Genomic DNA, 11019 nt, shown 5'->3' with positions numbered 1-11019 from the left:
CAAAAGGTAAGGAAGGTCATTTTTATTGCCATTTTGGACAACAGTAGCTCAGGGATGGAGATTAAAACTTAGAAAAACAGCCGCACTTCTGTGCACACTAAAGTATCTTGCCTGTGCTAAATTCAGTATAGAGGGGTGTGTTCTTTTGTATTGGCTTTCTTAGCCAAGCGTAAACCTCGTGGTTTTAACAGTTTTCAGAGAAGTTCATGTTGCCTTTCACCTGAATAAAACCCAAGCCTTCTTTTACCCTCTATGACTGACACTCATGCAAAAACCCATGCAAAGACATACATATGTACTAACTTGAGCTGAAAATAGATAGCTATGAAATAGCAAAAGCTTTTTGTGGCATACGTGTATTTGGACATTTTCCCTTTGCATCAGTCGTGCTTCCTCTGTGTGCTAACCTACCTGTAAGAAGTTGTTTAAGAGTTTCTTCAACTGTTCTGTGCTAATGAAAAATTTATACTACATCAGGCTGATGTTTCCCATCTAAGCTGAGCCAAGTCTTGTGCTTATAGAGGTAAAAGCATAAAATAGGCAGGAAGTATTTATTTTCTTTTGTGAAATTTTTCTGTGGGTCAAACTGATGAAATGGTCCTGAGAGAATTCAGTGCATCTCCTGAATACATTTTTTCGCATATCGCTTCAAACAGCAAGCCACCACATATGTATAGATGTCTACAATTTCTACATCAAGGTCTGTGTTGTATGAATATGAATTGCTTATTTCTACGAAGCTAAAAGTTAGAATCATAGAATAGTTTGGGTTGGAAGGGACCTTTAAAGGTCATCTAGTCCAACCCCCCTGCCGTGGGCAGGGACATCTTCAACTAAATCAGGTTGCTCAGAGCCCCGTCCAGCCTGACCTTGAATGTTTCCAGGGATGGGGCATCCACCACCTCTCTGGGCAACCTGTGCCAGTGCTACATCACCCTCAGCGTAAAAAATGTCTTCCTTCTATCTAGTCTACATCTACCCCCCTTTAGTTTAAAGCCATTCCCCCTTGTCCTGTCGCAACAGGCCCTGCTCAAAAGTCTGCCGCCATCTTTTTTGTAAGCCCCCTTGAAGTACTGATAGGCTGCAAGAAGGTCTCCCCAAAGCCACCTCTTCTCCAGGCTGAACAACCCCAACTCTCTCAGCCTTTCTTCATAGGAGAGGTGTTCCATCCCCCTGATCATTTTCGTGGCCCTCCTCTGGACCTGCTCCAACAGATCCGTGTCTTTCTTATGCTGAGGGCTCCAGAACTGGATGCAGTACTCCAGGTGGGGTCTCAGCAGAGCAGAGTAGAGGGGCAGAATCACCTCCCTCGACCTGCTGGCCACGCTTCTTTGGATGCAGCCCAGGGTACGGTTGGCCTTCTGGGCTGCGAGTGCACATTGCTGGCTCATGTCCAGCTTTTCATCCCCCAGTACCCCCAAGTCCTTCTCGGCAGGGCTGCTCTCAATCCCTTCATCCCCCAGCCTGTATTGATACCGGGGCTTGCCCTGACCCAGGTGCAGGACCTTGCACTTGGCCTTGTTAAACCTCATGAGGTTCGCACAGGCCCACTTCTCCAGCTTGTCCAGGTCCCTCTGGATGGCATCCCGTCCCTCTGGCATGTCGACCACACCACTCAGCTTGGTGTCATCTGCAAACTTGCTGAGGGTGCACTTGATCCCACTGCCTATGTCATTGTTGAAGATATTATACAGTACCGGTCCCAATATGGACCCCTGCGGGACACCACTCATCACCAATCTCCACCTGGACATTGAGCCGTTGACCACAAAGGTGGTAGCATCAGCATTTTTAATTCTGTTCATGAAAGGAAAATGATAATGACAAACTCCTTTTATGGAAGTATCTCAAGAACCACTGAAAAGAAAAAAAAAAACTGAAACTACCTTTCTCTTTTGAAAGTGGTGTTTCTAAATGTCATACATCTTTTCAGCAATTGAAAATATAATGATAGTAGAAAGTTTCCTTTATGAATTACAACAGTATTTTTTTCTACTGGAACATCTTTATCAGGTAAAGCTGCAGAAATGTTATGATTATACTAGTTCACAGATCTTTACCATCTTCCCAAAAAACCATAACTCTTAGTCTACCATAATAATTATCTTTGGCCGAACACAGTGAAAGGACACATACATGCCAGGAGGGCAAAATGATGGCATTTGATGATATTTCAGATATGCGTGCTGTAACAGCCAACTGGGTGGGGTTTGTTTCTTTAGATGAACTTTCACAAAACACACACTTTCTAATACTAAGTCTAGAGCCTATAAATCTATGAGAGAAATCTTAACTCAAGGCATGTACACTTTCTTAAAAAAAAAAAAAAACAAACAAAAAAAAACAACTTTAAAAGAATTTTGCATATTATTGCTACACTCTTTATTGGCAGCTTCTGATAGCCCAATAGTAATCTTATTGAACCGGAATTGATTTGTTCATAAAATCCAGGACAGTCTCACACAGCTAATGAAGCAGCTGATGCTTATTCTAGTACAGACAGAAGTTTTTACGTGGGGCAACATGAAAAGTTTAACCTTGAGTTCACTGAGGTTGAAGAGATTAGAAGAGAACAAGAGATAAACATTAAAACTTTCATAAATTAAATCAGGTTTTCTCATGTATCAATGGAGGACTTTCAAATCTGTTTCACAACATTAGCACTTTATAAATAGTCTTAGAATTCTTTGTTTCCACTTCAAAATATATCCCTGATGGAACATCTCCTCAGGTAAACTTCATCCTGATTTTATCAGTAAAACGTACCAGCCAAAAAGAGTCTTTGAACTATTCTTTTCCATTGACAGCTGAACAATTCATTTCATGTTGGAAGGACAAATATTTTACCATGACAGGTATTTATAAAGCTAAGTCAAGGCCTGACCTCGGTATCTGCAAATGTAATATACATTTGCAAACTAAATTATGAAAGCAAAATTCAGTAACTGCATCTCCAAGTGCCCGATTCACTCTTTGATATTTAGAAACAAACTAAGATTTGTAAAGACAAATGCAAAACATTAGCTCACATGAAGAACATCACTATTCTTCTGAATATTTACTCCTTACCTGACAAGTCAGTCCAAGAATTTAATGTCCTAACAACATGCCATCTTATGTATAATTGCTAACATTAACTCCTGTGTTAATACCAAAGTATGTAACTTTGTGATAGATTTAAGGTCTTAATATATTCATCCCTTTTTGTTTAAACAATAGGCTGGAGCGTGCAAGGTTCTGACATTTGTTGTTTTGGCAAAACACGAAGGTTTATAAAGGTTTGTTATGTGCAGTGAATTAAAATGCAAATCTCCTTAGCATAATAAAGGCATATTGTACACAGTGCTGAAAATTTACACAAAGTACAAAAATAAGTGAATAAATGGTTGCATTCTTAACCTATTCACTGACTTTTACTCTTCTAATTTATTTTTCTCATCCATGCTCTTGCTAAAGGAGTCATTTATTGAAAGCTCATTTCATAACGAAGACCAAAACTATTAAGAAAGGAAGCAATTCCTTCCACTACTTTGAAAGACAACTTGACCTGCTGTGTATACTGCCTGAATTTAAAGATATTTAGTTTGTCTTTCAAAGGAAGACTGTTACAAAGCTGTCTTAACATAACCCATCTTTTAATCACAAGTTATAATAATCATGAGATAGGATATTGATGGCCTGTTTCTACTGACTGTATTTAATATAAAATGCATCAGTCAGCCATGTCGGAAAAATTAGACTCCAGCTCCCATTTGTCTGCAATATCAAATCATCTGGTAATGCAAACAAAAACACAAGACATCACAACTTGTAGCTCAAGGTTCGGATTGCAGAATAACGGTATGAAATAATAACTGACACGTTTAAGTTTAGGGTAGTTCCAAAAATAGTTGATGCTTCATACTGTAAAGAAATATTAATAGAACAGGCCACTTAAAGATCAGAGCACCTGTGCTTTTTATCACTACGATTTGGCATTTTATACTTGCATATCAATGAAATATGTCATCCAAGACACATTGCTATTTTCTCATAGGGAAGCAGTCTTTTTTATTTAATTTAAACTGCAGTTCAACTCTTAAGGGGGTCATGGTAAAAACTGCTTACCTTCCTACATATTTATTTTTATGTCCGGTTATAGCTAATATTTTACACTGTTAAATCTCTTCTTTTTCCCTCCTCACCCCATTTTTAGAGAACCAGTAGAGCAAGGAGCGTGTGAGCAGGTTACTTGTCACCAGAGCCATCAAACCTGTTTACTATGATCAGAGTAATTATATTATTATCCATGTTAGTTCATTAATGATGAGTGATGCAAAAGGAGAGAACAACTGAGTTGGGCTCTCAGATCTCCATTTGAATTTCCATGAAGGAAGCAGAGAGTTCTGTGAACAGTAAAACTACTGAAAGCGTGCCCCTGTGGATTTATGCCCTGTGGTTCAACTATCAGTTGTCCAAAAGTGCAAATACTCATTGAGCTTCCACAGTGAGAAAAAATTTAAGAGACTATTTCTGTGTGGATGCTCTGCTGTCTAATAAGAGCTGAACTGCCAATAAACTCTCTCGTGTATTTGGATGCCCTTTTTCATTGAACATGCAGCATTTGGGAGGCAACATAAAAGTTACAGAACTGTAACATGCCTTACAAATTATCTTTTCGTAGCTGATACTACATAAAAGAACAAGCTTTACTAATAAAGCATCCATACGCTGCAGAATCCCCCACTCCTTCCATTTCTTTCTAAAATAACATCTTACATAAGACAAGTCAAATGCTTTCACTGGCAGTTGGGAATTTGGAGAAGACCTTTTGAAATTGTAAAAGTGTAACAGCATGTAACTACAAATTACAATATACACCTTGGACAGTCAAATATACAACAAATTAGTTTGATCATTTCCTTACATATTTCAATAAATGTTAATTTCCTGCAACTAGTGTACCTGATTTTAATTCTCACACACTGTAAAACACAGTCCAGCCAAAGCTAATGTTGGCTAGATGATTTCCCAGTAATTTATGATAGGATTGATGTAATAATTGAATTTTTTAAGCAATTATGTTTAAGCTACAGGCCTATGAAGCTTTTGTAATGAAGTGTAAGACAGCTTATAATCCATTCTTTTCCACAGAAACATGGAAAATAGCTCTTCTTCAAGCATAAATTTTTAAGGAGATAAAAAAATCAAGTAGTGCAGGTCCTCACTGAAAGCTGAACACAGGTATATGTTTTCACCGCAAAAAAAATTTTATATCAATCATTCAAAAAAATGAATGGCATATTTTCATCATTTCAACTACAAAACTGCAGGGCAGACATCAAAAAGCTGATGTCCTGGTGATGACTATGTGTCTAATTTACAACTTTGAATCATTTTGGACTTTTTGGTGCTACTTTGCATAATATCAGCACAAGAACATTCTCCAACAGTTACTCAGACCAAAATGCCTCGGTGGACTTATTCCTAAACATACCTCTGCAAGTGAGACTCTTGCTTCCCATGTGTCATGTGGATTCTGACAATGCGATACAAGCTTTTGTTGATGATTTCATTTCCGACACATCACCGTTGGCAGAATGAAAACAATTTCCCGCTGAGTTCATGTTAGATCCTTCTACTGTCTTCCTAAGAACTTAAAAATAACTAGATAACATTTCATGTGTTTGAAGTAACATTTCACTGATTTATGAACATTAATAACAACTTAAACTTTCAAATAATATATATACACATGAAGATATGCGTATACATGTATTTATGCGTAAAATTTACACACCTACAAGGGTGAATAACTGAAAATTACATATGCATATAAATATATAGAACTCACACACATATAGGCATAGGTTTCCTCCACAACTAGAACACCGAAATGCAATAAATCCATTTATAATCATCCTCCAAGCACAAGAAAAGTTTCCCGTAAATGTTGTCATTTGACCTTTTCAGAAAAGGTCACCAAAAGGCCATCGATCTCTCATTGGATTTCGATTACACACACTTTTGAACCAAGGATCTTTACATTTACTGCTCTCATTTATCACAGAACGTTGATTACAGGAAACGTCTAAATTCTGACATTTCAAAGGTCAGTTTGCAATTTTTAAAAATTCCCCTCCATTATTCATTTTACTGCATGCTCTGTTCCATGAGTAATCCATTAGAAACACAAGTTTACTTCTTGATCTAAATAATTTATATCAGAAGCTCAGATTTGAGTGGAATTAAAAAACACCAAAATGAAAGACAACCAATTACGCTAGTTATTCATCAGGGGAAAACATTTTGCTCAAGATAAACATCTTTAAGTTTGTATAGATGTAGGAGTGGTTGATTGGGGTTTTTTTGGGGGGAGGGAGTTGCTGTTGTGGTGGTTTTTACTAATTATACTGTACAAAGGTGTGATACCAAATTTGAAAACAAGTTTTAATTTCTGAGTTACAACATTGCCATGTATAATATCAGTAGCATTACATCTCCCCAGATTCCTTGAGTTCAAGTTCATGCTTAGGCGACGTGGCAGGCATGTCTAATCAGCTCCTACGTTCTGTTTCAGCATTTCAGTGAAACAGATTCTCTTTTTAAATGCTCATAAAATAAAAGCCTTCTCCCATACATTTTAGTCATTCGAAATTTAATAAGTGTCATGGATTACACAGAAAAAATAAAGAATTTATCCAAAATCTTAATTTGGTGTTCTGTTGCAATAATAAAGTGAAATAAATTTTGATAGTTCTGAACATTAATGTGATGCTCGATTTATTAAGAAGGGGGAACACTCATCTGTGATTTACTTTTTAATGAGACACAAAGGTACTTGCTTCCCTTACCAACAGTAATTCTGGGATTTTTGTATGAAGGTATTTCTACTCAAGCTTGAAAAACTCACAGGTGTACATCTTCATACAGATGCAGTTACTGTGATGACTTGTGAAAGGATATTAGGACGTGAATGGCTTTTTATGTGCTTTATCAGCTATTTGATATGTGCAAATACCATTAAGTACACTTGCAAGATCACCTCCAGGTTTTCCTTTTTTCCCCCCACTGTCCTACCTGCCCTGGGATTTTGCCACAAAATTATACTGCCCTTTTAATTAACTGTGGATATTTAACTTCAAGAGAAGGACTCATCATTTCTGAAGTGGTGGGTCCCTTGCTCCATAACTACTTCACATAGATGAACCCTGTACAGCTGTTGACCTCAGTGGCCTTGTTTGTAAAGTGCTCTTTCACATAAGTGGTCCAGATCAAACCTGGTGAGCTCCACTCACTTGCATTAACCAGGCATTTATACGCATCTCAGCAGGTATCAACCTGTTAGAAGAAAAGCCATGGGACTGGGGATTTTGAAGAATGGGGACACCATTCTTAAACTTTGACAGTGACAAAACATGAAACCTAACAAACTGTCTCACAAAATTGTGTTCAGGAATCCTACAGCATATTTTTGGTGCACGTTTTTATAGGTTGAGTTGACCTGTGGTATTACATCTTGACTTTATTTCGAGCATATATATACCCTGAGGTATATTTTGATAGAGACTATATGGGATATCAGGGCTTTGTATAATGCAGTGTTGCAGAGTAATGATATACTTAATCCAGAATAGCTGAATAAATACCAAACAAAATCAATCTTATAACTCTGGTATTGCTCCAGGACTGCAATAACATATGCCCTTTCCCTTTGGAATATTTGTTCAGTGCTCTTTAAAATGCATAACATAGATATGCTCAAGAGTGGTGTTATGACTTTTTGTGTAGGAAACAGTTTCTATATCAACATTTCATACTGGCTGCCATTCCTGAAAGCCATTTTTATTTGATTGCAAAGCGCACAGTTAAGGTCCAGAATCACTAAAACCTCTCAACTGTTTTAATGCTATAGAAGATGGTAACGACTGTGAAGTGCCAAAATGTGTATAAACAGTTGCTGTATGTGTATAAACAGTTGCTTCTGAACACACAAACTCACAGATGCAGGATCAGACCTTTCATGTGCCCATGTAACTTGTCTACAAGGCATGGGAAAAAATCTCCCTGCATTAGTAAATTCCTACACGTTAAAGATCAAAATGAAAGAAAAAAAAAAATCATGTGCTTTCTATTCCCACAGCCCAGACTTTTTTTGACTTGTATTTTCTGGAGAGCTACAGCATGTCAGATGGCTGCTCTTGTTTAAACCAAGAATTGAGCTGGTCCCTCAGGTCCTTCAGATCTGAGAAATGAAAAAACGTTTTTAAATTACTTCCTCCTCCCTCACTTCCATGCCCTGCACTGATTATGGGTTTTCCTGCTTCGTAATTCAAATGAAAGAAGGGAGAATTCTAAACCACAGCTGGCAGGATATCGTACTCCATTTCATTAGTCTTTTTAATACAGATTAATAATATTCTCTCATGTTTTGATAGGATGATCACGCTTCCTTATGTATCATGAGAAGCACTTTCTCTAGACTAAATTTCAACTAGCGCTGTATGATCATCCAGGAAGAGCTATTAGGAGTTCTTTTATTTCTCTGTGTTTGATAGAGATATGGTAAGTATATACCAACAGAATAGGGAGACCACATGCTATTCTCTCCTCCCATAAACTGTCCTTTGCTTTCCTTCTGCACTGAACCATTCAGCCCAGCTCAGCGCACCGAGATGCAGGGAACAGAGAACAGAGACGTTAGGGAGGAGATTAAAAAATTGAAAGCAGGCATATTTTCCACTTGCAGATAACATTTTAGCCACACAGATTATCCAGGATGTACTTTACATGTAATATTTTCTCAATCCTCATTCAGAAATATTTAGGATTTTGTAGTGTTTGCAATGTTGCTTAGATGCTGTTAATCTTAACAATATAAAGTTAGGCAAACAGTAATGAGCTATACCTTTGTTATGTTACACATTTGAGCAATGTATTTATTCATAGCATTACAGCTCTTAATTATGCATTTGATTGAGTAGTCTGGATTTACAAGCAGCACCTTGATACTCTATGAAAAGTTAACTTTAGAATTGAATGGGGCAGCTATATTTTGCCTGAACTAATTTGCCTTGTTAAATGTAACTGAGCAACAGGAACATTTCCTACATCTAATATTCTAAGTAGAATTACAAATGCAAACTACCTGAAAGGGCTTTTCAATACTCACAATAGTATAATGCAATTCTTTTTATGTCCCTTAACTCAGTCCACTTCATAAAGTGAATTAATTTGTGCTGTAGATATATCAACTGTCTTGCATTGCATTCTACGTGAGAACTATTGCTCTTAGCTGAGTAAGGTTTTTCCCGTGCCGAAATGTACTTATGCACTAAACTGGTTTTAAGGTGTTTTCATTGGCATGTTTGATAGGTACTGGCTTTGATCTCATAAATACCTACAGCAGAAGGAGTTTTTTGGAACACCATGCCTCAAAAGATGTATTACAGACTAAAGCAGAACAGACACCTAAGTGTCAGCTATAAAGGAAAGAAAGGAAAGCATACAACGTTATAAAAAGGATGAAGTACTCCAAAAATATAATGTTGTGTAACTGAGCTATCTGATCTCCCTGTTCTGTTTCATATAGTCCCATTTCACCACTATTACAATTAATTGAGTTAGGATAATTTTAAAGCCATGTAGGTACTTTCAAGATACACAGCTGTAAGACACAACCAACTAAAGATGGAACAAAAATCCCAATTCTCCAAATAGATACAGAGTAGGTCTCAACTGAAGTACAAGTCACTGCTGCTTGTATAAACCCCAAATCTGAGTTCAGCTAAACAGTGGAAAGTCTGGATCTGGACCTAATTTCTGAAAGTCTAATTTACCTCCATTTCCCTCTACTACAGAAGCATGCAGTGAAACTAGCTACACTGAAAACTGACTATACGAAAAGACATGTTTTCTTATTAAATGGAGTGTCCCCCATTTCTCCATTCAGAACAGAATTTCTGATGACTTATGAAAACTATATTTTATTTTCAAACAGCAGTAAGTACCACTGAGATAACATCCTCAAGAAGAAGGAATGGGCCAGACCCTCAGGAACATAATTTAGTTTTACTGTTTTCAAAACCCTTACTGATCTAATAAAATCCCAGGTTTAAAGCACATATATAAATGTAGACACTTCAGTAAGCTTTTTTACAATCCGTGATGGGCCAAAGCTCTCAGGAAACCTTCATTCCCTGATACAAGCAGAGAGTTTGGCCTAATGTTATCACAAAGAGGAATTTACCATGAACTATTCAGTATTGTAAAAGTTGCTGGCAGTTTATAAACACATTCTATATATTGTAATTCCAGGGTTGTTTTGTTTTGAAAAAAGGTCTAACCTTCTTATTACCACTCCAACTGATTGTATTCCTTTCACAATGGCCTTTATTTAAAATAGCACAACCAAATATGCCCTATTAGAGAAGGAAAAAAGTCCTCATTTGTAAAATTCCTCTTTGCCATAAATGAAGTCCTCATAAGAACTTTCTGATCAGAAATCATACGCTTAAAATCCATTCTTCATAGCCAGAAGGCTGTATACAATTCTCTAAGTGCATTTACGCACTGCTTCAGGACATGACAGGTGTATGCAGGAGTTATATTCAGCAAAACTCCTACATGCCACTTGGGTTTAGTTCAAAACTTTTTTTAAATTTGAGAATAGGAACTTTTTGGACTGGTTCAATATTTCTTGTGTGAATAAGCATTTTTGAGGCAGGTACCTGCCCACCCCCCCCACCCCCCCCCCGCAATGCTCTATATACAATAGAGAACTCACATGCATAACAGAACTTGCCAACTATCAGTTTAGCCAAGATATTAGCACTGTTTGTACCAACAAACACTGAGTGTCAGCATTAGATAAAGCACTTAAGAGATTATTGCGGAGGATAGTCTTTCACGATGCTGGAAGCAGACATCAAAAGACTGAGCGTATCTTTCAAACTCAACCGCTGTGTAACTACGCTTTGTCTACTGTACACTCTCCTTATGCATTTTCTTTTTACAGCTTTTCATCTTGTGCAGCAAACA

Source organism: Aptenodytes patagonicus, chromosome 6, assembly GCF_965638725.1.
Source record: "Aptenodytes patagonicus chromosome 6, bAptPat1.pri.cur, whole genome shotgun sequence".
Lineage (NCBI taxonomy): Eukaryota > Metazoa > Chordata > Aves > Sphenisciformes > Spheniscidae > Aptenodytes > Aptenodytes patagonicus.
Note: the sequence above shows the minus strand (reverse complement) of the source record.